The sequence below is a fragment of the Lissotriton helveticus genome, chromosome 10 (assembly GCF_964261635.1).
Source record: "Lissotriton helveticus chromosome 10, aLisHel1.1, whole genome shotgun sequence".
In the NCBI taxonomy this organism is placed as follows: domain Eukaryota; kingdom Metazoa; phylum Chordata; class Amphibia; order Caudata; family Salamandridae; genus Lissotriton; species Lissotriton helveticus.
The window spans coordinates 161,392,137-161,418,049 of record NC_136071.1 but is presented as its reverse complement, the minus strand read 5'-3'; positions in this window follow the sequence as shown (position 1 = coordinate 161,418,049).

Sequence of the window (25,913 nt, the reverse complement as noted above, 5' to 3'; positions counted from 1 at the left end):
CATTACTGAAGCACTGTGGTCGGCTGACGAACTATAGTCGATGACACTGGCGTTGGTGGGCCAAGGCTGCGGTGTGAGATGAGGACGGTGCATCGAGTAACTTATGAGCGATGCCCCCGAACTACTGTGCAGGCAGCGGGTAGATTTCGGCAGGAAGTGGCGGCATCAGGAAGGCCACGGCGTTGTCATATAGCGAGGCGGTGCAGAGTGCGGACCCATAGGTCGCGGTGCGAGCGGCGGTTTGGTGATGGCATCAGCAGGCGTCGTCTGTGAGACCAGGGTCACAGTGCAGCGGTGCAGTGTTGCAGCAGTGCCCTGTGTGGTGCCTTCAGGACACGGGTTCGGCAGGGTCGTCGGTACGTTATCCGGTGGCGTTCTTCGGGTTGCAGCACAAAACACACAGTCCCCAGTGAAGCGGGTCGAAGAATCTAAAGTCTTTGCTGTTCCTGATTTTTGTGAACAGGGGGCAAGCTCTACCTCAAGCCCTTGGAGAGTCTCAGCAATTCGGTTGCAGAAAGTCCAATCCAGGCCTTTCACTGCCCAAGACAGAAGCAGCCACGGCGTGTCAGCCCAGCAAAGCATGCAGCAAAGTGGTCATTCCTTTTAGCAGTTTCTCTGGCTCTTCTTCTGTGCAGTCTTCTTGATCCAGATGAGTTCTAAAGTTCAGGGGTCTGGGAACCACTATTTGTACACAAAAATCCTTTGATCTGCCAGGCAGAGGGTGTCGGTGTCCAGCCAGAACCAGTTGGGCCTTCTCTGGCGTGAATTCCTGGTAGGAGGTGGAGACGGCTTTGTCCGAGGCAGACCAGGCCCTTTGAGGTACAAGGAAATCTCCTCCCTCTTCCCCAATCGTAACCTTGGTCTATTTAGCCCTTTACTGACCTACCTAGACTATCGGGAGCCACCCTGCTTCTCAGCCATCTGTCATCCAAAAACCACACAGGCAATCCCTATTACAGCAGAGGCACACAGGATGACCAAGCAAAATAATACCCACTTTCTAAAAGTGTCCTATATGAACTCAGAATGAAAAGGGCACCCTTGCTAAAGGCTGCATCTTTAGAAGCTGAGTTCAGGCATACCAAGCTTCAGTCACTTATACCTTTTTCAGGCTGACTGAGTCAGGGCTCCAGCGATGTCAGCCATGGTCCGTTGGAGAGCATGGAGTGGACTGTGGGTGTCCGTTAGGGACTGTGAGTGGTCCCTGATGGGACTTAGACACCCACGTATGGCATCTAGTTTGTCTGCCATGTGGTCGAAGCCCACCCACACTTGTTCAGCCAGCTGCTCCTGGCACCCCAACACACAGCATTGGCAGGCCATGTGTTCTTCGTGGGGGTCCTGGAGGCAGCTGTGGTGGTGTGTGCTGCCTGCTGTGTGGTCTGTGCAGGGGGTGGTGTGTCCTCATTGTAGCTGGGCTGCCCTGCTCCTGGCAGTGGGCTGCGGAGGCTGTCAATGAACTCTCGGAGGGCATCAGAGTCAAAGCTGTGGGGGTCCTCTTCATCATCCAAGAAGAGAGGTGCGGGCTGCTCTGCAGGAGGTGTTGATTGTCCCTCTGCAATGGGAAGGGGAGATGCAGTTTAACAATGTGTTCACATGTATGTTGCATTGTACATGTTTACATACAGACTGCATGACTTTGTACATCATGGCTGTTTGGGAGGAGCTGCCTATTTGATGGGGGACAGTGGACATTTCGACTACAGATGTGTGTGTGTTTGTACTTGTGCATTTTCAACTCACATTTCCATGCAATGCCACTTGTGATTGGCCAGTATCTACACACAGTCGGCACCAGTTGTGTCCTGTGTTCTGTTGTGGACGTGTTGCAGTTTCTGACACATTGTTGTCAGTGTTGATGTGCCCTGCATGTTATGTGTGTGTGCTGCATTTTAGGGGAGTGGCCCTCACTGCTCTGATTTTACTGCCCGTTATCCCTTTCCTGCAATGTGCCTTTGACTTCTGTGCTTATACAGTGCTGAGATGTTGCATACTTGGGTACATTGGTCTCTTGGTGGGAGTTGGGGGCTAGGGCATGGTTTGTCCGCAGATGTGCTCAGCTCATTTGTGCCGTTGTGCCCATCTCCTCCGTCCCCCCAGTCCCTGATCGTTACTCACCCTGGTGCTATTGTGTCCAGTCATGATGAGCAGAGTCCGGTCCCCCGACTCCAGCCACCGTCTCCCCACTGATGGACACCATTTCCTCCATATCGTCCAGCTCCTCCTGTGGCGCAGGACTCCCACCTCCAGTCTGCATTGCTGCCTTCCGGTTGTTGGCGAGTTTCAGCTTGGTTTTGCTCTTGACGTCATTCCAGCGCCTCTTGACTAGGGCTGGGCGTAGTTCGCGAAGTAGCGCTACGCGTAGCTACGCGAAGTGCACTTCGCACTACGCTAGCTACGCGTAGCACTACGCAAACTGTGTAGTACCCTGTCCGCACTGTGCAAGATGCCGTTTTCAATGATTGCACTGTGCGGACAAGCATCCGGCACTGTGCAATCATTGAAAACGGCATCTTGCACAGTGCGAGCTGTAGTTTTCTGCCGCTCGAGCAGATTGTTACTCAAGCTGCAGCTTTCTCAATGCGGGCTGGTAGTTTCTCATCGGGAGCGGTCGCGAGCATACACGACCACTTGCAATGAGAAACCTGACCTCCCCGCGTTGAGAATCTCGCCAGGAGGTTTATTTTCTACGCTCGCGATCATCAGCTTGATGTTGCTGATCATGAACGAGGAAAAAGTCTCGCCAGAATGTCATTTTGCTTGCTCACGGTCACCAACTTGACATTGAGGACTGCGAGCAAGCAAAAAATGACCGCTGCACTACACTACGCTACGCGTGTTTGCACTGTGCTACGTGCAGTTTGCGTAGTGTGAAGTAGCACAAACTTCACAAACTACGCGAGCGGAGTGTAGTGCTTTGCCCAGGGTTACTCTTGACCTCTCCATTGTCCTCTTCATCACTCCCACTGCATTCACCTTGTCCACGATGGACTGCCATATTCCATTTTCTGTTGCCAATGACACAGTGGAGGTGACGAAAGTAGTTGATGATGTTCGACCACCTCCGTTATCTGGATCCTGTTTTCCTGCGGACTGAAGCGCTTCTTCCTACTCTTCTTCTCCTTGGCCTTCCCTGACCCCGAGGTCCCAGGCAGGTCCTACGTGGGGCTTGAGGGGTACTGGTTCTCCTCCGTACTTGCTCCAGTGACATCCATTGTGCTTCGCTGTTGTTTGGCATTTGTTTGTCAGTTTTTTTTTAGTTTTATGGTGATTTTCCCACCTGACACCTGTGAAATGTGTGTAGCTGGTTTTTGCAGATTTTTGTATTGCGATTGGCCTCATCGCAGCTTTTTTTGCGTTCACGTTTTGCATTTTTGCTGTGTGGCATTGATTTTAACGTGGTCAGTTGACATGTTATCTGGGGTATATCGCATGGTGCCGCCGTGTTGAGAATGCTTTGCTAACAAGGCGTAATTTTCCCGCGATAGACACGGAAGTTGCGTTAAGTTAGTTTTGCGATGGTTATCACACGTTCTTCAGAATATGCCCCATAGAGTTTACCATGTGCCCAGCGGTGGACTCTAAATTTGGCAGGTGGAATAAAGGCAGGGTGACATCCATAAAGTCCTCTGCCACCCTGTCTGCCATCACTACATCCACCAAACTCGAAATCAGAAACCAAAGGTTACTGTGGATGTCGCGGATGTCCTGGGAAGGTGTTCGACTTGGCATCTTTTGGCATGTTTCCCCTGAGTTTTTGCTTTCTGCCCTCCCTGTTTTAACTCTGTTTTTGCTGGTATAACGTTTCTGTGTGCTTTTCGCACTGCTGATCAGTGGTAAAGCGCTGGTGCACCTGTGGTAAATTGTGTTATAATTGGATGTGTGACTTACTTGTCAGTCCCCAGTAAAGGGCACTGCGGGTGCCGGGGCTTGTGAATTAACCGCTACTCGTGGGCCTGCAGCACAGATTGTGCCACCCACGTACGCTTGGCAGTGGGAGGGGCTGGGGTGCAGCTGCCTGGGTGCGGAGGGGCCGGCATGCACCGCTGGGTGGTGGGAGGGACTGAAGTGCAGCTGCCTGGGTGCGCAGGGGCAGACAGGCGACGATGTCTTGTGCAATTGTATGTACTTTGCCATTCTTGGATCTGGACTCTGATCTGTTGGAGACACACCGTTGGCAGCAGGTGAGCAGTGTGGCCTGGGTGTGCAGTGTCGGTACTCTCTCTCCCTGTCCATCTCTTCTGTTATCTGTGTCGCTCTCACCCTCTCTGATCATCTGTCTCTCTCTCCCCTCACTGTCCATCTATCTCTCTTTCCACCTCTCTGTCCGTCTATCTCTCTCCCCTCTCTGTCTGTCTATCTCTCTCTCCCCCATTATGTCCATCTATATCTCTCTCCCTCTCTTTCTCTCTCTCTCCTTCGCTCTCTCTCTGTCCCTTGATGTGCGCAGGACACATCTTCTCATCATGAATTTTGTCTTGCAGGCTGTGACCTACGGATTGTCCCGAGGGGAGCTGCCATGTGTCTTCATTTTTGTTGTGTGTTTCTTTGAATACATCTTCATTTGTTGATTCGAAGGTGAATGTGTGATTGTGTGATGCTCATTTTTGTGACGATACATGCATGTCACTAGATGTGACTGTGCAACATCAGGCAGATTATTTGGTACATGATTCTGTGTAATTGATGTGGCATGTCTTTGGCCGGGGGTGGGGTGCCCGGGGAGAAAGGGTCCTGGAGGTGTTGGCGATGGGTGTTGTGGCCCTCTTGGGTGTGTGGACTGCATGATTAGTGGCTCCATGGCATCTGTTGCCCTTCAGGTGTTGGTCTGGCCTTGGCTCCCTTTTATGGTGCAGGCTGTGGTCCGACTTTACACCCGGTCAGAGCAGGTGTTAGTTTACTGCAGCTAACGCGCCTTATCGCATGTTTTGTGGTCGTATCGCAGAATAGGCCGGTTGTTGAGAATGTTGTGGAGTGGTGTTGTTGCGGCTTTTGGCATGGGAATGCCTACTCCGCATCTCATTAGCGATAGTTGCGGGGGTCATCTGTGGCGATGTTTTCTGCAGCTGCTATCGCAGGTAAACTGGTGCTATGGGCTGTTAGCACCAGCTTGTGAATGGGGTGATAACTTTATCGCGACTTTGGCTCCATTTAAAAGCTTGTACTTTTCCATAACCATACCCCGATACAGGAATTTGTTTTGGATAAGTAAGAACTCATGGCCCCAAAACCATGGTAGTTTTCCCCCCAAGGTGCAGCAGTAATTTTTTTTATTTTCATTCTATCTCACAGCCAGACAGTAAAAAAAGCTACCTGATAACCCACCTTGAATAGGCAAAATAGTTGGATGGCTTACGCCTAATGGCATTTACTCACTCAGACCATTGGAAGAAGGTTTACAACAATGCAGTACATTTTACTTTGTCAGCGTAAACCTGGTGGGCTGCCCAACTCATAAGTGGGTGAGCTAACTGAGAGAATTTGGCAGCCCGGGACTCCAGGTCATCCCAGTGCAAGCTCAAACCCCCACCCTCTCATGGTTGGCTTAAAGTCTTGCCCTCCTACTCCAAACTGTGCCCCTTCAACGCCCTCATCTCGCTCCCACAGTAAAATTACTTTTAAAGTTGGCAGATCCATGTCTGTATCGACACATAGTACATAATTAGCGCAAATAGTTGTAGATGGCCGTGACCAGCACTAATTTGTGGGCACCACAACTTTTTTTTCATTGTCATACTTTAACAAAGAGAGAGACAGGCACGATGGAGAGAAAGAAGCAAAAAGAAAAAGAGAGGAAACAGTCCTTGTGCCTTTTCTCTATCCACTTTCATGTGCGACTGTTGTAGAGCAAATTTCACCTTTCATTTGTAGAGGTGCATCATAATCATGAGTAGTCTGCACCTGCATGTATTCTTTTGCCGTATTAACGTAGGACAGTAGAACGTGAACTGTATTAACAAGGATTGTGGCCTATTAGGGATATTTTCACATAAACGTGAAGAAGTTAACGTTGAAATTCATAAGTGTTTAGCTGGAAGCAGCATGCAGAAATTGTGTATACTGCTGCCAATTATTCATGTATTTGCTGTGCTTATGTAATGTGATGATATAGAAGTGCTCAGTAAAAGGTGTTCATTTATATGTAGTTTCGTAAGATCTGTGTGCTATTTCTTATGATGGACGATTTCTATAGGCCTGAAATGTATTTTCCCTGAAAGCTCTCGCATTAGATTTAATAGTCGAATTCACGTGCATGTTGGATTTGTTTTCTCTCACGTCTTTGTTGCAGGTGGAAGAATTGTCCTTGGTAGCTAGAATAATGCCTTTGTTTTAGGAGTTAGGCTTAGTTAGAAGAGGATGCATTAAGCGCTGATGCTGATAATGGAGAACTGTTTTTCTTTCTTATCGGAGCAAGCCTGGGAATCAAGGTCATCTCGCACAAGGCCTGGGAGCATCACTGCCTAATGGAAAATCACCTATGAGGTCGTGGCTTGACTGGATGTCGTGATGTCGCAATGCATCTTGGGATACTACCTGTGGTACTGATGTATCAATGTTAGGGAAAGTGTACAGAAACTTCTGCCTTGCCTCTCGAGAGAGTGAATCTTAGAACAAGCTCTGTAACTTTATGCTACCTGATCCATCTGATGTAAAGAGATTTCTTAGGGAGACTTCACACGCTGAAACCTTAATGAATCTTGCCTTGGGTAATGCTATGTAGGGATGTCATGCTACTGCTAGTGTAGGGATAGATTAATGTTTTATACCCACGAACTTCCAATGAAGGGGATCTCGAAGTCTGCTCTGTTATTATTTTTGTATCCTGATTCTCGAACTAATCATTCTGTGCATGCTGCACCGCCATAACTTCATCCGTAGGGTTGGCTTTGTATTAGTTCCCATGTATTTCTACACCCTCACTTTGTAGTGCCTGTACATCCAGTTGTTTTTGGCTTTGTAATAAACTAACTAAACTTAATTGTGAGTTGATGATTCTTAGGTGTCATGGTAAATTGGAACTGTAATGTTGATTGGCTAACGATTTCTCTCCCCTTTCATGCTGACAAAAAGTCCCATTGACCAGGGGTTTCAGAGCAGATCTAGAACACGGAACCCGGCTTGTTCGCACCCATCATTTCTCTTTTTTTTTATCTTGCCTTGTCTCCACTCCTTGACCAGTCTACGTCCCACTTCCCTTTTCCTTGTACTCATCTTTCCTGATACCCTTCCTTTCTTTCACCTATGCATATAGCAGCCAGGGGTACATATGTCATCCTCTCTGCTGGGCACCTATCAACTAATGAGCTGCTGCAGATGACAGGACAATGAAGACGAAATTAGCTGAACCAGAAAATATAAATGTTATATTGCTTAAGAGTGTGACAGTTCAATACTGGAAATCCTGCTCCCTAAAGCAAAACCCCTGGCGCCGGAACAATATTTGAAGAGATTTTTATCATGCTTACCTACCAAGGGATTGGACTGACACACATGAGTGCATACACTTTGCTGCTAAAAACATCACTCTCTAACTCCATTGAATCCTCACTCTTAGACATTTCCAACAACTAGAAAAATAGAAATATCCTCAAATAGAGACAATCCTGTCAAACTGTATTTCTCTGTCCTACAATCCTTAATTTTGTCTTTTTACTCTCAGGCCCTTATCCTTCACGATGCTTGGACTTCCTAAATCTACCTCCTACTAAAACTATTTTGAGAGTGAAAATCCACATCCTGCAATTTGTTTAATCTTAAACCTTTACCCTTACCCCAGAGACCAGTGCCTCAACTTTTGTCCCTCTCCCTCATAATTGGGGTAATGGAATGGTCTTTCTCCTCAGTCTGAAAACAATAGAGCTCAAATATAATGCATGGAACTCCAGGTTTGATGAGATTGCCATGGAAGGACTTGAGATTATCGAATTAGATTCTGAATAGTCTTCTAAAACGTTTAGTCTTGTTGTTTCCTCTCATTAGGGAGTCATTTCGAGATTGCGGGATTTGGGGCATCCTCCATAAAGTGGAAATTGCCTGGTACATCAACTGTCCCATTTAGAGGTGGGTGTAGTACCAGGTTTACACCGCCAGAGCCTCAACTTGCTTCATTACTGCAAAGCTTTGACCCAAGGCCCATCTATTGAAGGCCCAGGCATCAACCAAAGGCCTTAGGTCAGCGTATGTCAGAAAAACCACCTTATTTGGTCTGTCCTTCCAATGTACATTCTTGCTGTTTCGGACAGCTTGAGAAAGCTTGGTGACCTGGAGCAAGGATAAATGCCCCTGCCCTTACTGGGAGACAAGTCCCAACATAATAGGGATGCTGGTTTTTTTCATGACAAATTTCTACTTTAAAAGATTGCTATTAATTGCTATTGAAAAACAAAACATTTTGCTGGGCATGTGCATCAAACATGTTGCTCGATCAACAATGGATCTGAGCCTTTAATCTACCTACCGCATTGCCTACACCACTGAAGCCACAGATATTGCCAACAGTCTGGCAGTGATCTTTAAAATGTAGAATGTGTTCCTCAACCAGTGGAGCAGAGGCCATCGCTTCCATTGAAATGGGGGACTGGAGGACCATCAGTTAGACTTAAAATGACAATACACATCTCCTATAAATGTTCCCTAGCCACACGTTCTAGTTGTAACTTCTTGTTGCCTGTGTCCCTCTGTGTGTTTGCTTACCAATCCTTTCCTCCTGTTTTGATTCCACCTCAACTGGTTCACAATACTTCTCCCACCGTTTTTGAAAACTCCACTTACTCCTTTTTTTCTTTGATAGTTTAATCCCAAAATGTTTCCCCTATTAACATTCTGTGTTTCCTATGGTCTGTGCTTCATAGCTTTATCCTAGGATTAGGCAATTCAGGTGATTGTGCCATATATTAATTTGACGTAGCCATTCTGTTTCAAATTCAGTTTACAACTTCAATTTTTAACATCTTTTCACCTTTTCCACCTTTCCTAATAATATTTTGCTAGGCTACACAAGTGATGAGAAATTAGCATCTTGCTATTTGAGGTCAAAGCCTAGCCACATAAAAGTCTCCATGAAAGCACCTATTACTTCCTTCTTAACTGATTGTTTAATGATAAGTTTTACAGAGTTGGCCATCTGCTCTTTGAAGCGGTCATATAGAGATACACAATTGCATTACTTGAATCACTATATTTGATTTTCATTCTAGCTGTCTTAATGAGTTTAAGAGTCGGGGTGGGCAGAACTTGTCTCATTTGTTGTAGGGCAACTGTGCAAAATGATGAGAAAATAACTCTAGATTATGTGGAATTAAACAATCAGCAAAACCCAGCATTAATGAATATTTTCTTCGAGCAGAATGCACCCTCATGTCCAAAATGGACCAAAGGATGCATTTTACGCCAATGAAATAGTGCTAAATGCAAAAGAACACGAACAGCAGCAGCCAGTCGCCACTCGCGCTCACTAAATTCATTGTTCCTCTGCTCCTTACTATAGGACTTTTGTTCCAAATTACTGCGAATGCATGCACTAGAGCAGCATTAGTTAGTGCCCACCCTTTGATATGAAATTATACACTCACCGTGTGTTTAATTGCATTAATCTGTGGCCATTTGATTAATCTAGTGCAGTAAGTTACTGTATAGTCCTTTCAATGAGATTCACCCATATATTTAGCTGAATCATCATAAATGTATTCACCATGAAATAAAATGTAAATTTTTCTTAATTTGCATTTGATAAGACCACTTATGTTAACTGTATTCATTTAGAACCTGTTTAAATCTAGTGTTGGCATAACCTGTACCCAGGCATTAGTGCACGTCACATTTTATAAAGAGTTTTGCAAGTTTCTTGTTTTCCTCATCTTTGCAGTTGCTTTCCCATGCGCCTCATTAGCTTAAAATAGGTTCCTTGTTCATTGTATTAGATTAGCAGATGTCTGAGCTAATTACATTTTGGCCTCAGATATTGTCACTAAGATGATGTGAGAAACTATCCTGTACCAGGCAGACCGGACTGATATACACCCAAGGTCATCCAGATGATGAGAGCTGAGAAACTAGAGAGTCTACTTGCTCCCACGAACACTATCATTTGATTGGTTTCTTTGTTGGAAGATGATAAGGAAAAGCATTTTAGAACCTTCTTTTATGCTTTGTGTGCTCTTTTGAATAGCAGATCAGACCCTGACTTGACTTTTCCTGGGAGAAACCTCTTCTCAACTCTGATGATTTCCCATGCCCAGAGTGTTAAGCTTCATATTTGATTACACAGACTCTCTCCATTGAACCTTAAATCTAGTTCATCTGATGCTGACACCTTCCTCATATAATTTCTGCTTAACACTTTAAATACTTTACTTAGAATAGGGAAATTCCTTTATGGAATTTGCTTGGGTGATATTTTGTTAGCTGTAGGCTTTCCTCAGTTGCATATTCTTTCTGATCACATACATTTTCAGACTGCATGAAAACTAAAAAATATATGTTTTTACATTCTAGTTTTGCTGAGTGATTTAACCTGTATTGTCAATTAAATTTGTTAATAAAATGCTTAAGCTTTGGATACCATCCTCTCTGTTCTTCTTTTGGACCATAGTGGTTTCACTGTATTTGCCATGTAATACTGATATACAGCCCTTTTTGGACCTGGCCCTTTCTGCAGAGTCACCCCCAAACTTTTTGACTTCCTTCTCCTCTGATTCTGACCATGTTTTTGTTGACTCTAGAACTCTAGGCACTTTACCAGCCCTAAACAGTGTTAAGGTACATGATATCATTCCTTATCCACAATTGGCATATTTACTTTACTTGTAAGTCCCTATTAATGTGCACTACATGTGCCCAGTGCCTGTAAATCAAAGGCTACTAGGGGGCTTGCAGCACTGATTGTGCCACCCACTTAAGTAGCCCTCTAAACAGGGTGAGAGGGAGGAGCTGACACTTACACATGAACGGGCTGTGTCCTGTTCCCACAAAAATGAGTGCTTAACCCCCTGGAGTGAGCCTGGAGGTAGGAGAGGAAGGGCAGGCACTCTGTGCACTTCAAGGGTCCCTCTTTGAAGTGTCACTCACTTCAAAGGCACAACTGGGTATAAGCACTGGACCCCTGACACCACCAACTCAGTACACTTCTGGACCTAAGGATATTCTGGCAGGAAGAAGGACTGATGTGCTGCTGAAGGACTGCAACTCTGCTGGATTGCTGCTCTGGAAGAACAGCTTGTTCTGCTGTGCTACCTGCCTGCTGCCCTCCCTGCCTGGGTGGGAAGGACTGGACCTACATCACTTGAACCCAAAGTTGTTCCAAGGACCTGTCTGCTTGCCTTCCGTTGAAAGTTTCAGGGACATCAAAGACTTCACTCTACTCATCAACAGCACCTGGACTCTGTCATATGACAGTCATCTGACAGTCTTACTCTGCCAAGTGTTGCCAATCCAGACCTGGGCCCTTGGAAGTGAATAAAACCAGACCAAGAAAGATTTTGATACATTTTTAACGTACACTTTAAAGGATGAGATTCTTAATAGGGCTCTAAAAAGTAGCTCCTTATCTTCGGAGGGGATTACGTTTCAGATTAGGTTAGACGTCTCCTCAATAACGGCATCTAGACGGTGGGAGCTAGGGAAACTATTAGACCCCTTTAGACAGGTGGGCGCGACGGCGCAATTGAAATTCCCTGGATCCATAAAAGTTATGTACAATAATAAAATGAGGGTCTTCAAGAGAGACGAGGAGGCAGAAGCCTATTTACAACTGATTTCTGAAATAGGTTGGGAGGTAGAAGTGGGGTAATTTGCGTTATTGCTTTATGTATTTCATCTATGCCATCCTATTCTCTCCTTTTTTTTTTTAATTCACTGACTCTGTCTGTTACGTCATGCAGCGTACGTAAAGTAAAGACAAAAAGAAAAAATCACACACTTAGGGTGCAATGCACCCCGTCCGGATACCGGGAGGGGAGCTTCAAGGCCAGAGTAGGGCCATAGAAGAATAAGGGGGGGTTCTCCAGGGGAGCACTAGGGAGGGTCAATGGAGGCTGGGGTGTGGGGGAGGTGGTCTCTGGGTGGGAAGCATATGGGTAAAAAAAAACAAAAAAATGTCCGATTCGCCAAATCAGGTCACTTAAAGAAACATACCTTCTACCTAGAGAGGAATGTCACAAGCTAGATTAGTTCAGGATATATATTTGAAGGTTCTAACGTGGAATCTAAATGGTTTGAGGGTAAAACATAGAAGGGAGAGAATATTACAATATCTTAAAGATGTGCTGGAGCAAATTTTTATTCTTCAAGAGACCCATCTTTCAGAAAAAGAGTTGAGGGAGTTTTGCAAGAGGAAAAAATGGATACAGGATGTTATATGCACCACTCAGCAAGTAACCACAAGGGGGGTTGCTATTATGGTTAAATCCAATGCAGCTCTCGTAGTGGAAGACTCTAAGGTGGATAAGAAGGGCAGGTGGGCCATAGCGAAGATCAGGTACCATACACATACATTTACGGTTGCTGGGTACTATGGCTCAAACTTGGACGATCAGGTCCCGTTGAAAGAGCTGCTGGAAGAACTCCTTGTCTATAAAGATCTGCTAATTTTAGCAGGAGACTTTAATCTGGTTTTGGATCCCTTAATCGATAAAACATATAAGGATAAATCTCCACATAATTGTAAAATGAGATCTCTCTTGGTGAATGCAATTCACTAAATGAGTTGGTTGGATCTATGGAGAAAAAAATGGGGGTCTAAAAGGGGGTACACTTTTCATAATAAGAAGCTGGGCCACAAATCCAGATTAGATTTTTTCTTGATTGCTAAAGAATTATTGGGAGTTTTGGTGGATGTTAAACATTTAGGAGGGCACCTCTCAGATCATTCGGCAGTCTCTTCAGTCTTAAAGGAACAGAGCACTAAAAGGTGGACTCTGGATCGCACTATCTTGCTTGAGGATGAAGTGGTAAAAAAGCTGTTAGATGAGTCGGAGAGGTTCTTTGAGATAAATCTAGGAACCTCCTCAATTGAAATTGTATGGGACTCTTATAAAGCGTACCTGAGGGGGATGATCACTGCTATTCAGTAGTAGTAAATAGCTTTATTTCGATATAATTGATATCATAAAAAGCAATACATGTACATTAAAAAACAGTAAAAACAATACATTAATAATAACATATACTTTAAGCGACAATTTACATATAGAACTTCAAATAAACAGTCTAAAGTACTCTCAGGCAAGGTGGGAAAGTCTGTTAAATCTAATACGCCATGCCCAGCCTAAAAATTTAGCCAGTCGACTAGCAAACAAGGGCCGAGGGTCCGTTTTTAGAATTCTTAGGGCCTCCTTGTGGGATCTAGTCCCGAATTCTCTACAGAGTGGCTTCAGCCATCTGCTACGGGGGACTGATTAGGCCGGGCATTGAAACAGTAAGTGTGAAACTGTCTCTAATCTATCTAAACAACAGGGACAAAAAGGGGTTGTCTGCACCGGGACCTTCCAACTAGCAGTCATGGTTCCCACTGGAAGAACGCCTACCCTAAATTTGAAATAAAGGGCCCTGTCCCAGGGAGCTAGGATAAAATCCAGATACGGCTCACGGAAATGCACCTCCTTTACCAAAAGAAATTCTGCCGTTGACCTGCACAAATTGGCATTACTCTTTCTGCCCTCAATCACCCAGGACCAGAATAGTTTTTTCAGAATTGACTTGGGCGGGGCAGATCTAGTAATCCAGGCGTCCTCAAGGCCCAGATCTATTAGAATTGGGAACAAAAGGGATTAGGTCCTTTATGTGGTGAGGGCTAGACCTAATGACAGTAGTAAGCAACACGAAGTGCCCAAACCACACTGACTCAATACGATTTTTTGATATAGGGTAAGAAACAATTTATTATCGCTACCCTAGACACCATTATTTTGTGTCAATCATTTTCAGTTTTTTATATTTTGAAGAAATTGCTGACAGAAAAAAGACATTGATTACAAATATTTATAAGGCTAAACAAACTTTAGCAAACATTAAAGGCAAAGACTATTTACACATTTAGAAACCATTATGACATACATTGGAAAGTATTCTCACATCAGACATTATTGAAAAAATAATACAAACATTTTTACCACAAACAACAAAAACTTGCAAACACTGAATGAGAGAAACTGGGGGTTGGGAGGATAAAATATAAGTAATTAAATGACTTATATATGTTTTAATGCTGGACCAGCCGGTCCTAGCTTTCATACAACAATGATACTTTGTATCTCCCAACCAACACAGATCTATTAGAAGGCGCTTAACTTCCCTTAGCCACTGAATCTTAGCCCAGCCAGGCATTAGGAGGATCTCTTTTTGACCATCTGCGTAGCTGGACAATTCGGGGACTCTCCAGATACGAGCCCATAGAAGGAGTGGGCGCAGCCTCGCCTGGTCACTGATAGGGCGGGTACCCATATCTAGAAGAAGAGGGAGAGTTGGGGTGCTGTGAGGGAGGGCCATTAGATCTTTATGGAATTTATTTTCGGAACGGGTCAGCTGATCCACGTTCTGCACACCCCATAGGTCTGTCCCATAGAGAGCTGCACTGACACCTCGTGCCCTATAGATATCAAGAACCGGTGCAATTGGTTTGTGGGAAGAGGCCCGTTGTTCCTTAAGAAGGGCCCCCGTCACCCTCTTATGGGTCAGCAGCATCTTTTGGTGATGGGATTTCCAACTCATGGAGTCACAGAGACGAATGCCAAGATAATCGAACTCCTTGACCCTCTCGAGTGGGACTGAATCAAGGGTAGGTGGTTTGACTGATTTCTTCGGGGGGGTTTAAGACCAGGAACTTCGTCTTCCCCGTGTTTATGCTAGTCTCCTTGAGTCGCAGAAGGTCTTAAAGCTGTTTAAGAGACTCTGCAGGCCCACTGGTGACTTAGAGATCAGGAGGGTATCATCTGCAAATAGAAGGGTAGGTATTCTCTTGCCCGCCAGGGATGGTGCATCTGCTGGATGTTGTAGCAGATGCTCCACCACTCCGTTGACATATAATGAAAACAGAGTGGGGGCTAGAACACAACCCTGGCGGACACCTCTATTTACAGGTATTCGTGATGTTTTTTGTCCCTGATTACCCCACCTGATCTGTGCAAAGTTGTCTGCGTGGAACCTTATCAGCATGTCCAGTAGGTATGGGGGAATGCCTAGGGCATCGAGAACACTCCAGAGGTGGTTGCGTGGGACCAGGTCAAAGGCAGTCCTTAGGTCTATAAATGCAAGGTACAGACTGCCTTTGCCCAGTACAACCACTTTCCAAAAAAGCATCATCAACCGGAATGCTTGCTCGATCGTACCCATGCCAGTTCTAAAGCCGGCTTGGAAGTCTGATAGAATATTGTTCTCTTCGACCCACTGCAAAACCCTTCCTAGGACCACTTTGCCTGCCACCTTCTGCGAGGAATCCAGGAGGCTTATAGGACGGTAATTGGCAGGGTCGTCCCGACTCCCTTTCTTAAAGATAGGGACGACCTCTGCGCCCCTCCATGAATCTGGTAGGGCCGCACCAGCCAAGCCAGCATTCATTACGGAGGCAATAAGTCTCCCCCACTCGACTAGGTTAACACGGAGCAAATCACCCGGGAGGCCGTCAGGGCCCGCCGCCTTGTTGGGGACCAGGCACTCAATCGCCCCTTCTACTTCTTTGCAAGTGAATAGGAATTCCTCACTGGGCTCTATGTTGCCCGAGGGATACTGTCCCACCTTGGTAATCTCGGGGCCCACGGCCACTGCATAAAGCTTGGAAAAATGATCGAACCATACTCCCTCGGTTATGTTACATGTTATGAGGGAGTCCTTGGGTTTGTCCCTAGTTCTTATTAGGTCCCAAAAACCCTTGGAGTCCTTCCTTGAGCTAGCTGCCATTAAGTCTTGCCAAAACTGGTTCTCATGCTCGGCCCTCGCCTTTGCTAAGGTCTTTCTATAGTTGCGCCTAGCGAAGCCAATCTGGGCCCCATCCTTAGCTTTCACCGCCCTGATTAGCTCCCTTTTGGCAACACTGCAGGCATGGGAGAACCAACCCGCGTTGCGCATGAGTCTACCATTTGCATTGCCCCTTGAACCTGAGGGGTGAGCCACAAACAGTTCACCTAACGCATTTGTTGTTTCAGAGAACAAGTTAGGAACCTCGAGATTGATGGCTCCCAGGGAGTCTAACCGCGTCACGGTATTAGACATTATAGATTTGACACCCCGGATCTTATCCTCATTTGCCGCAAAGGTATTCCATTTTAGGCGTCTACCGCAATTAGTAGGGATTACTTCATGCGTTGATTTCCAGACATGAGGGGTTTGGGCTGGGGACGCACCCGTCCAGAGGGAGGACAGGGACTGGAATAGAGGGTTGTGATCACTAACAGAAGACTGAAGGACCTCCATGTCTATTAGGTGGGCCCAGAGGCTGTAGTTCAATAGAATGAAGTCAATTCGCGAAGAATGACCCACTCTATTAAACGTATGAGCTCCTGACGGATTTGAAATCAATCTACCATTGGTGGCCCTAAGGCCATGTTCCAGACAGAGGGCATTGAGGTCGATGGCATTTTGGGACCAGCTTCTGATAGGGGCCAATGAGAGAGAGGGAATACCTCTCCTGGCGTCATCCTCCCTGATGCCCAGTGTATCCTCCCTAGCCAGGGGTTCAAATGTGCAATTGAAGTCCCCGGCTAGTATAACAAGGGAGTCGGACGCACACGAACTAAGGCCCTCCTCAATGCCCGTAAGAGAAAGTGTGGATGACCCGCCCCTTGTTCCTCTAACATAGATGTTAAAAATTTCAAGCCTCCTCCCCCCACGTGGCCCTCTAACTGAGATTCTCTGTAAGTCAGGCGATTTGTTAGCAATAGGCCTAATAGAGTGACCCAGCGAAATACTAGCCCAAATTAGCAGGCCGCCGGAAGGGCGGCCCTTCCCTCCGGGTGATTGTATCGCAGGAACAAAGTAGGTGGTGAAGCCCACCTTGTGGTATGGTTCCAAACACCAGGTTTCCTGGAATAGGCACAACCCGAAGGATTCAACAAATGAGTTCCAATCGGGTATGTCTATGTTCCGTGCACGGCCTGCTATGTTTCAGCTAAGCACCTTCAGCCCTTCGCCACCAACTCCCTCTGGACCCAACACACGGTCATTTGTAAGAGGGGCAGAGACAATACTAGAGGCCTCAGCCGGGGTCAAAGATAGGACTTCCCTCCCAGAAACCACCACGGGGGACCAGGCAAGCCCCCCCCCCCCATAGACAACGGCGGCAGCGGGATATGGCTGCTGGCCGGAGGTCCCTCACCTCGGATGGCTACTTCTGATGAAGGTAGCTCCGGGAAAGTCAATCCCTCTGTCGGCAGCCTGCATGTTCCAAACGACTCCCTAAGAAAGGGATTACCCTTAGCGTTGTATTCAACTGGGACTACCTGACCTAGTTTATCGTTGAAGGGCTCAGGGACTGTTTCAATAACTCGAAATTCAACAACTCCACCCTCTGTGTGCAAAGCCCTATTTTCCGATAAGTTGCAATTTTCAGGGATGCATGGGGATAGCACAGGGACAGGTCAGAATAAAGGGGAAGATGAGTTGTCAGAACAAGTTGTGCAAGGTACCCTACGGGTAAGTCAATCAACTTCCTCAAGACAGCCAATTCTATTATAGGTGGGTGCCCCATTCCACCTGCCTTGAGTGCCCTGCCAACAATCTACTGACCCACCCCATACATAATTTCTAGCCGAAGTCCAATTCCCCCCGTTGTTGGAACGTGGAAGCGGGGGATAAAAATAGGTTAGAGGTCTAGCTACTATGGGCGAGTTCCCCCCCATAATTGTTCCATGAGCATATATGGTGTACTGTATTGCGGTCTTCGAAGAAGACAATAATACAATCGCCTGAGATAGATTTGTGCGAGGTACCTATCCATGGTACCCTTCGCACCATTACAATTTTACTTCTCAGGTGATTGGGTAACGGCCTGTTTTCATTTAGCCAATGTGTTACCTTGTTTCTCAGTGACCCGAAGTTTTCCTGCTGGTGATATGCAATTTCTGGAACTCCTGTTAGCACCACTACATAGGGCCTTACATCCGGGGGGAGATCAATGTAGCCCCCACGCTGTTTCTCGTTAAATTTTACCCCCTGCGGACTGGGATGATGAATCTTAGGTTCTTTAACCCTCGGGGCTGCCGTGACTTTCGGGGCTGAAACAGATTGTACAGGCAATTGATTTGGTACCTCCGCTACTGCGTTGATGGTATTGCTTGCGACAGCCTTAGACCGGGGTTTGGGTATGGGTTTGGTCACAGGAATTATGGATGGGGTAACTGCGGGTGCTGGTTTAGTATGATGTGCACCAAGTGTGCTATTCGGTTTATTTTCAGCTATACTAAGGGTTGCTAGGGTTAAGATACTCTTTTCTGTCTCGAGCAACTGATTTTCTATGCGCGATAGTCTAACTTCCAGAGGGGTTAGAAGTTTTTTTAACGTTTCCCAGACAATCGTCCAAAATTCCACATCTCTTCCCTCTATCGCACAGACTGGTACCCCATCATTCTCACCTTCTATTACTAAATCATGCTCCCCCGCCGATGCTACCAGGCTAGTTTCTACAGCAATAGGGCTGTTATTTTCAGTAGGTGGGGGTACATGAGGGGGTAAATGAAGGGGTATGCCACCCACCCCCCTTCTGTAGGCTTAGCACCCGTAAAGATCTGGGCCTTTGCTACCTTCGCCTTCTTCCTAGAGAAGGCAGATGTAGTGTTACGCTTTCGTTTTTGGATAGCACCCTCTTGGATGGTAAAAGGATTCCTCCCACACGCCCCCTTAGCATTAGGGGATATCTCCGTTGGGGCCCCCTTTACCGGAACCACCCCACCCAAGGATGGACTGAAATTGGAAGAGGATGAAAGGGGTAGCCCCACAATAGGGGCTGGGAGGGGGGAGTCCGATGTCTGATGGACAACTGCCTGCGTCAAGATTGAAACAGGGCCTACCCGACGCTCGGGGGTTTTGGCAGAGGCAAAATGACCTAGGGATGATTTCTTAGCCATAGTCAGCTCCTGGGATATTCTTCTAGCTGCATCAAGTTCCATGGAGACTCTCTGCTGCATTTTGTTGATCTCCACATCTATGGCAGTGTTAGTCCTGGTTATGAAGTCATCGAGGGTCCCATTTAGCTGCTTCCCTTTAGCTGCCCTGCTTCTGCATTCGCGCATGGACATTGTTCCTTGGGTTCGACAAAGGGCTAATGGGAACAGGGCAAGGATTGGAAAAGCAAAGTTAGAGCCAAGGGGGGTTGCCCGGTCCGGTCTCTTCCGTTCTCTAACGGCCTCAAACGGCCCGCCCTTTGCCCGGGCTTAGCCCGGCGCACGCCCGCGCGCGACCCGCGGGCCGGAAATGGTAGTCCAACTATATAGTATCTTGAAGAGAGGATACGCCCCCCGATTTGAAGGCACAGGGAGGAGGTGTCGGGAAGAGGACCAGCTGTGGCAGGTTAGCGCACTGCCCGCTGGACCTCGCAGTCCCGTCACGAGCCTTGGTGATTTGTGGCTCGAGTCCTTTGTGCGCTTGAGTCAGGGGGATCCAACGAGACGAGCGGCGCCCGCGGAGCGGGTGCCGCGAGGCGTGGGTCCGGGTCACAAGGAAATGAGGATGAAGCTGCGTGGCAGGTAGAGCACAGTCCTTCAGTAGTTCAGCCCGCCCTTGCTGGGAGACACACACAGAGCCAAAGTCCAGCCCCCGATTTGAAGGCACAGGGAGGAGGTGTCGGGAAGAGGACCAGCTGTGGCAGGTTAGCACACTGCCCGCTGGACCTCGCAGTCCCGTCACGAGCCTTGGTGATTTGTGGCTCGAGTCCTTTGTACGCTTGAGTCAGGGGGATCCAACGAGACGAGCGGCGCCCGCGGAGCGGGTGCCGCGAGGCGTGGGTCCGGATCACAAGGAAATGAGGATGAAGCTGCGTGGCAGGTAGAGCACAGTCCTTCAGTAGTTCATCCCGCCCTTGCTGGGAGACACACAAGGGTTCTTTGAGATAAATCTAGGAACCTCCTCAATTGAAATTGTATGGGACTCTTATAAAGCGTACCTGAGGGGGATGATCACTGCTATTCAATCCACGAGACAAAAAAAGTTTAGGGCCACTATAGCCGAAATTGAGACAAAAATCTCCGAGTTAGAACAAGACCTTATAGCTCAGAATGAGCTGTCTAAGGCAAACATCCAGGGGGAGCTCTCAGCCTGTAAATTACAACTAGCAGAGGTTTTGGATGCTAGAGTTAGGAAACATTGGCAGGCTAGCACTCTCGCACATTTTGAATATGGGGAATGCAGCTCGAATCTCCTAGCCTGGAAAACTACAAAAGAGCAAAGCAGAAACAGGATTAAAGGAGTTCTCTCTGAAACCTCGGGTGAGATCTCAGACAACGCAATTGATATTGAGGAAGCCTTTTCTAAACACTTTGAGCAGGCATACAAGGCAGATTTATCTCTGCAAGATAGCTCAATTCAAGCATGGCTTGAGCAATATGCTCTGCTGAGAACTGAGGACGAGGCATCCAAGAATCTAAATGGAAGCATCAGCTTAAATGAGGTGGCTAGTGTAATAGAGTCGGGCAAGAGAGGCAAAGCGCCAGGCCCAGATGGGCTCCCAGCCAAACTATACAAGGTTTTAGCGCCAGTTATTGTCCCCGTGCTCCATAGGATTTTTTCCTTCATTATCGAGGGGGCAGGGAAAATACCCCCCTCGTGGAATGAAGCAACTGTGGTTCTTATCCTTAAACCATCTGAACCATCAGGGCAATGTGACTCCTATAGGCCAATCTCTCTGCTTAATCTTGACTATAAGATCATTGCCAAGATTTTAGCAGAGAGATTAAATGGGGTAGTAGGCAATCTATTACATTGCGATCAGAAGGGGTTTGTCAAAGGACGGAGCATGAAAGAACTGATTCATACACTAGCGGGTGCTATAGATTTAGCAAGTTTGTATAAATTGCCAATGGCCATTATTACACTCGATGCTACCAAGTCGTTTGATGGCGTAAATTGGGCCTATCTAGCGAGAGTGTTGGAAAGATGTAACTTGGGTGAGAACTTTTGTAGAGCTATCTCATCTTTCTACCACCACCCTATAGCTAGAGTGATAGTAAATGGCAATCTCTCTGCACCCGTAACCATTAAAAGGGGGACGAGGCAGGGATGTCTCCTCTCACCTCTACTTTTTAACTTGTACATTGAGCCCTTGGCGGAAAAAATAAGGCAGGATATGAGTATTGCGCCCTTTAAATGCAGAAATTGAGAAAAAAAAGTATCAATCTACGCTGACGACATGATGATTTATACCTCGGATCCAATATGAGTGATCCCACTAATTTATAGTGCAGCCTCACAGTTTGGGCAGATCTCTGGTTACGAGATTAATCAGTCGAAGTCTGAGTGCATGGTCTGGAACATAAATGCCGATTTTTCCATCCTGAAACAAGAGATAAGATATTTGGGAATTCAAATTACCCAGGATATCGATCAGATGTCGGACAGAAATCTTGATAAGATAGACAAAGAAATTGCTGATTCCTTAAAGGGCTGGTCGCTCCTACCCCTCACGTTAATAGGAAGAGTGAATATCGTGAAAATGATGCTCCTGCCTAAATTAATATTTTTATTTCAGAATATTCCTTTAGCATTCAAGGAAGAGAAGCTAAGAAAAATTCAAGCTAAACTGGATTCCTTTGTATGGGCCTCAAAGGGCATAAGGTTCTTGTGGAGGAAGCTGCGGAGAAAAAAACGTAAAAGGGGCTTGTGTGCCCCAGATTTGAAGTTGTATGCCTGGACATTGTTACTGAAGGCAGGGAAAATGCTCTTCGACCAGCCTGATGGATCAGAGGTGGGTGCAATGTTCAAGGAAATGTTACGGGAAATTAAAGGCGGAAATCAAGGCTTCCTGTACAAGTTTGGAGACCCGCGTTTTTCAAAAAAGTTCGACTGAAGCTGCTGAGAGATATGGCTTCTACCTGGGCAAGACTAAGGAAATCCCTGAATATCGGATACTATAGTGCTCTGGCTCCTATCTGGGAGTCACCGGGGTCTCCAGAGTGGACTAAGGATGTCCTTGCAAAACCACTGCTGGATGCAGATATAAAGCACTGGTCCCAGTTAATGTCCGAGGGTTCGCTGATACGATGGGATGAGATTTTCATGTTGACAGAGAGAAACCTATCTAAGTTTAAATATCTCCAAATTAGCAGCTGGAGTCAGGGTGTGGGGTCAATGGTGGCCGCAACAAATGACCTGGAGAAAGTGTTTCAGGGAAAGAGTAATAAGGTAAAGACAGCAACTTTGTACTGGACTATCTTGGAAGCCGAGGATGGTAATTTCACCTTGCATGCCCAGCTCTGGGGTGATCACCTGCCGGACAAGGACACGGAAGAAATATGGCAAGTATCCTATGATTCATTACATACCACAGTATCCCCTGCCAATTTAAAACAAAACCATCTGTTCTCTCTTCACAGAGTATATTGGTCCCCAGCTAAGCTTTCAAAATTCTCGAAAGGTACTACTCCCTGCTGTCCAAAGTGTCAGCAGGAAAAAGCAGATGATCTCCATATGTTTTCAACCTGCCCTGTTTTGCATTACTTCTGGCGTGCGGTTTGTGAAGGTATGGAAGTCATGTTTAATTTTGAAATCCAGGTGAGCGTAATTCACATTTGTTGGGGTATTTTTCCAAACTATGAGTTACTTCCTCGAGATGTTAATAAGTTGTCGTTATATTTGATTATACTCGCTCGTAGAGAAATGTGTAAATCCTGGCTAAAAGATACCGCGCCAACCTATTGAGATTGGATAAATGCAATCAAACATACAATGAACCTAGATAGGGTAAACTGGAAAAGGAAAAAGCTTTTCTGGATGCCCTGTATTGCCTGGCTGGATAAGTTGTGATAGAAATGACCCAAACTGTCCAATAATTATGTCTTTTTGCAGTTTAATATACCCGTAGGATCAGTCCCATGGCGGGCAAGTTAGAAGAACTGAACTGACCATGTTTGAGGGCATCTGCGGAAAGTGTATCCATTAAGATCTTCAGAGTCCATGATAGGTGGAGGTATACATCTGCTCCGCCGTGGATGGTACGGACAAAGTGGACTCTGGGCATATCTTTGGCGTATGAGTACAATAAAAAAAAAAAGAACTTTAGATTCAAGAAACCATGTTCAATCAAGTGGTAGTGACAGAGATGGTTTGTCACTAAGGTGTAGGGAACTAAAATACTCGGAAAAATATCTAGAGCATGCTCAAGTCCAGTCGTTCTCCCTAAAATTCATAGCCCAATTTGTAAGATTGGTGGTTTGACAGTTCTGAAGTCTGTGTCAGTGGCTGAGAAGTGATCATAAATATGGCTGCGAGTTGCATATTGTTTAAGTCAAGCTTACAGTGTTGCGTCGCTATTACATATTTTGCGTTATAGTGATGTATTTAGGCTGATTGTGCGAATGCATTTGCAGTTCAAATTGAGCAGTTGTAGTTGTTATTGGGCTTCTTGCAGTCCAAAATCTGGGAGGTAAGAAGTATATTTTGTTTATCTTGTCTGCTAAGTTTTGCAGTGTGGGTTCATGATGTACCATTGGCTGCACAATTTAGATACAGATTTGTAACTGATTGTTGTAAGTGTACTGATAGTGACTAGTGTTGGTCAAACCTGTTGCACAGAGGAGAAACTGCAATAGTTAGAGTGATTATCCGCTGGGCGAGATTTCACTTGTGTGCGTGCTAGTGCTGGAAAGCGTTATTTCTTCTATAATCATCTTGTATTAGTGATAACTTTGAATTTCTTTAGGAAGCAGGCAAGAATTATTTACTTTTTGTGCTTGCTTTAGCCTTTTTGTAAATGTTTGTTGCACAAAAAAAATTGTAAAGGATGGTGAGCCACTGTGAGGAGCTGCAGGTGACGTCAGAAGGAGCCAAGTTGCTATTGCTCAGTTGGTGTTGGTACTGCGCATGTATTGTGCATTGCGTTATCAGATGCCACACTAAGATTGTGTACAAGTGTCAATACATATTACATTTTGATTTGGTGAAGGTTACAGCTGGTTTAAAAAGCAGTTGTTTACCTCTGTCTGTTGAAATTGCCATAAAAATGAAATGTTAGAGTATTAAGAGACTTGGGGCCAGATGAAGGTAGCCAAATACCGGTCGGTAACGGCCGATTTCGGCCGTTACTGACCGGTATTTGGCTTTTGAGATGTAGGTGGGTCAGAATTTACAGATTCGGTATATTTACCGATTCGGTAAATTTACCACTTCGGTATTTTACCGAATCGGTAAACATACCGATTCTGTAAATCCATATGTAGCTGACACTCCTAAGAGTGCCACAGGCCCTTAAGAGTCGGTATTTTACCACCAAATCCTATTGGGTGGTAAAATACCGAATTCAGGTGTGCATGCACATCTGTGCATGCACACCTGTGCAATGTGACACACAGACATGCCCTTAGGGCATGTCTGTGTGCCACATGTCACACAAGCCTGTACTTGGAGTGCTAGAGGGTGTCAAAGTGACACCCCCTGCACCCTTGCAGGATTCGGTATTTACCGATTCTGTAAATACAGAATCTGTATTTCCCATTGATTCCTATGGGCCTCCTTCCAATTTACCAACTCTTAAATACCGATTCGGTATGAATCGGTATTTAAGAGTCGGTAAATCGAAATTACCTACATCTGGCCCTTGGTGAGGGGTGATGTAAGAGGTATTGTCTGAGAGGGCGAGGAAGCTCCACTGGAGGGCACACCAGTTCAATATATGGCCAAAAACATTGGAGTTCCCACATGTATTTAGCTCAAACAATTGAAAAAGATCACTGAGAAAGAATGATCCTTGAAGTTCACCAGCTATGGTACATTTAATGTAAATATGACTGAAAATTTGAGACAGGTGTTAAATAAATCAAAACCCCATCCCAGACAAGCACAAAAGGAAACATTGAATGCTTGCGAGCATGCAGCCCATGCAAAGGAAAATACCAATAAAGAGCGGAAAAAAGTAGTTCGTAGTCAGTCGGTGCTAAATAGGATGCAGAACAGCAAATCTGGAGAAGGGACATCATTGAGGGAGCTATGTTATATACAGTACTGACAAATAAAAAAGCTAAGAAGAAGAAAGTCCAGAGAGAGAATAATAATAATAATAATAATAATAGATCATTTATAGAGCGCCTGGCTACACCTAGAACAGTGTGTCCCCGCGCTAATCACTGATAAATTCTACAGAGGACCGATGTTATCGGGTTTATGAAATGGGGAAAAAGAGTGTTTTTAATTTCCTCCGGAATCCTATTTCCGATGGCTCCATCCTAAGGTTCAGTGGTAGAGCATTCCAGTATTTGGGGGCTAAATGCCTAAATGAGCGTCCGCCCATTCTGGCCCTAAGAATACGAGGTGTTTTAAACAACATCGCGCCAGAAGATCTTAAATTACGAATAGGGCGATGTATGGCCAGGAGGTTCTTAAGGTAATCCGGACCTTTGTCCTGGGCTATGCGATGTGCGTAGCAGAGGGCTTTAAATTTAATACGCTCCCTGACAGGAAGCCAGTGGAGCTTAGCCAGGGCAGACTTCCCTGATGCTCTGCGCGGGAGGCCAAGCACTAGACGTGCGGCAGCATTCTGCACGCACTGCAGTTGGTGAAACGCTTTTTGGCTTAGCCCTAGCAGCATGGCGTTGCCGTAGTCAAGGTGAGGAGTCACTAGGGCGTGGACAATAGTTTTTCTAGCTACTGCAGGTAGAAGGTCTAAGACCTTACGAAGGACCTTAAGTAGGCCAAAGCATCTCCCTGTGACTTTATTAACATGGGTTTTGTACGAGAGGTTGGTGTCCAACATAACGCCAAGGTTATGTACCGACTCCCTCGGA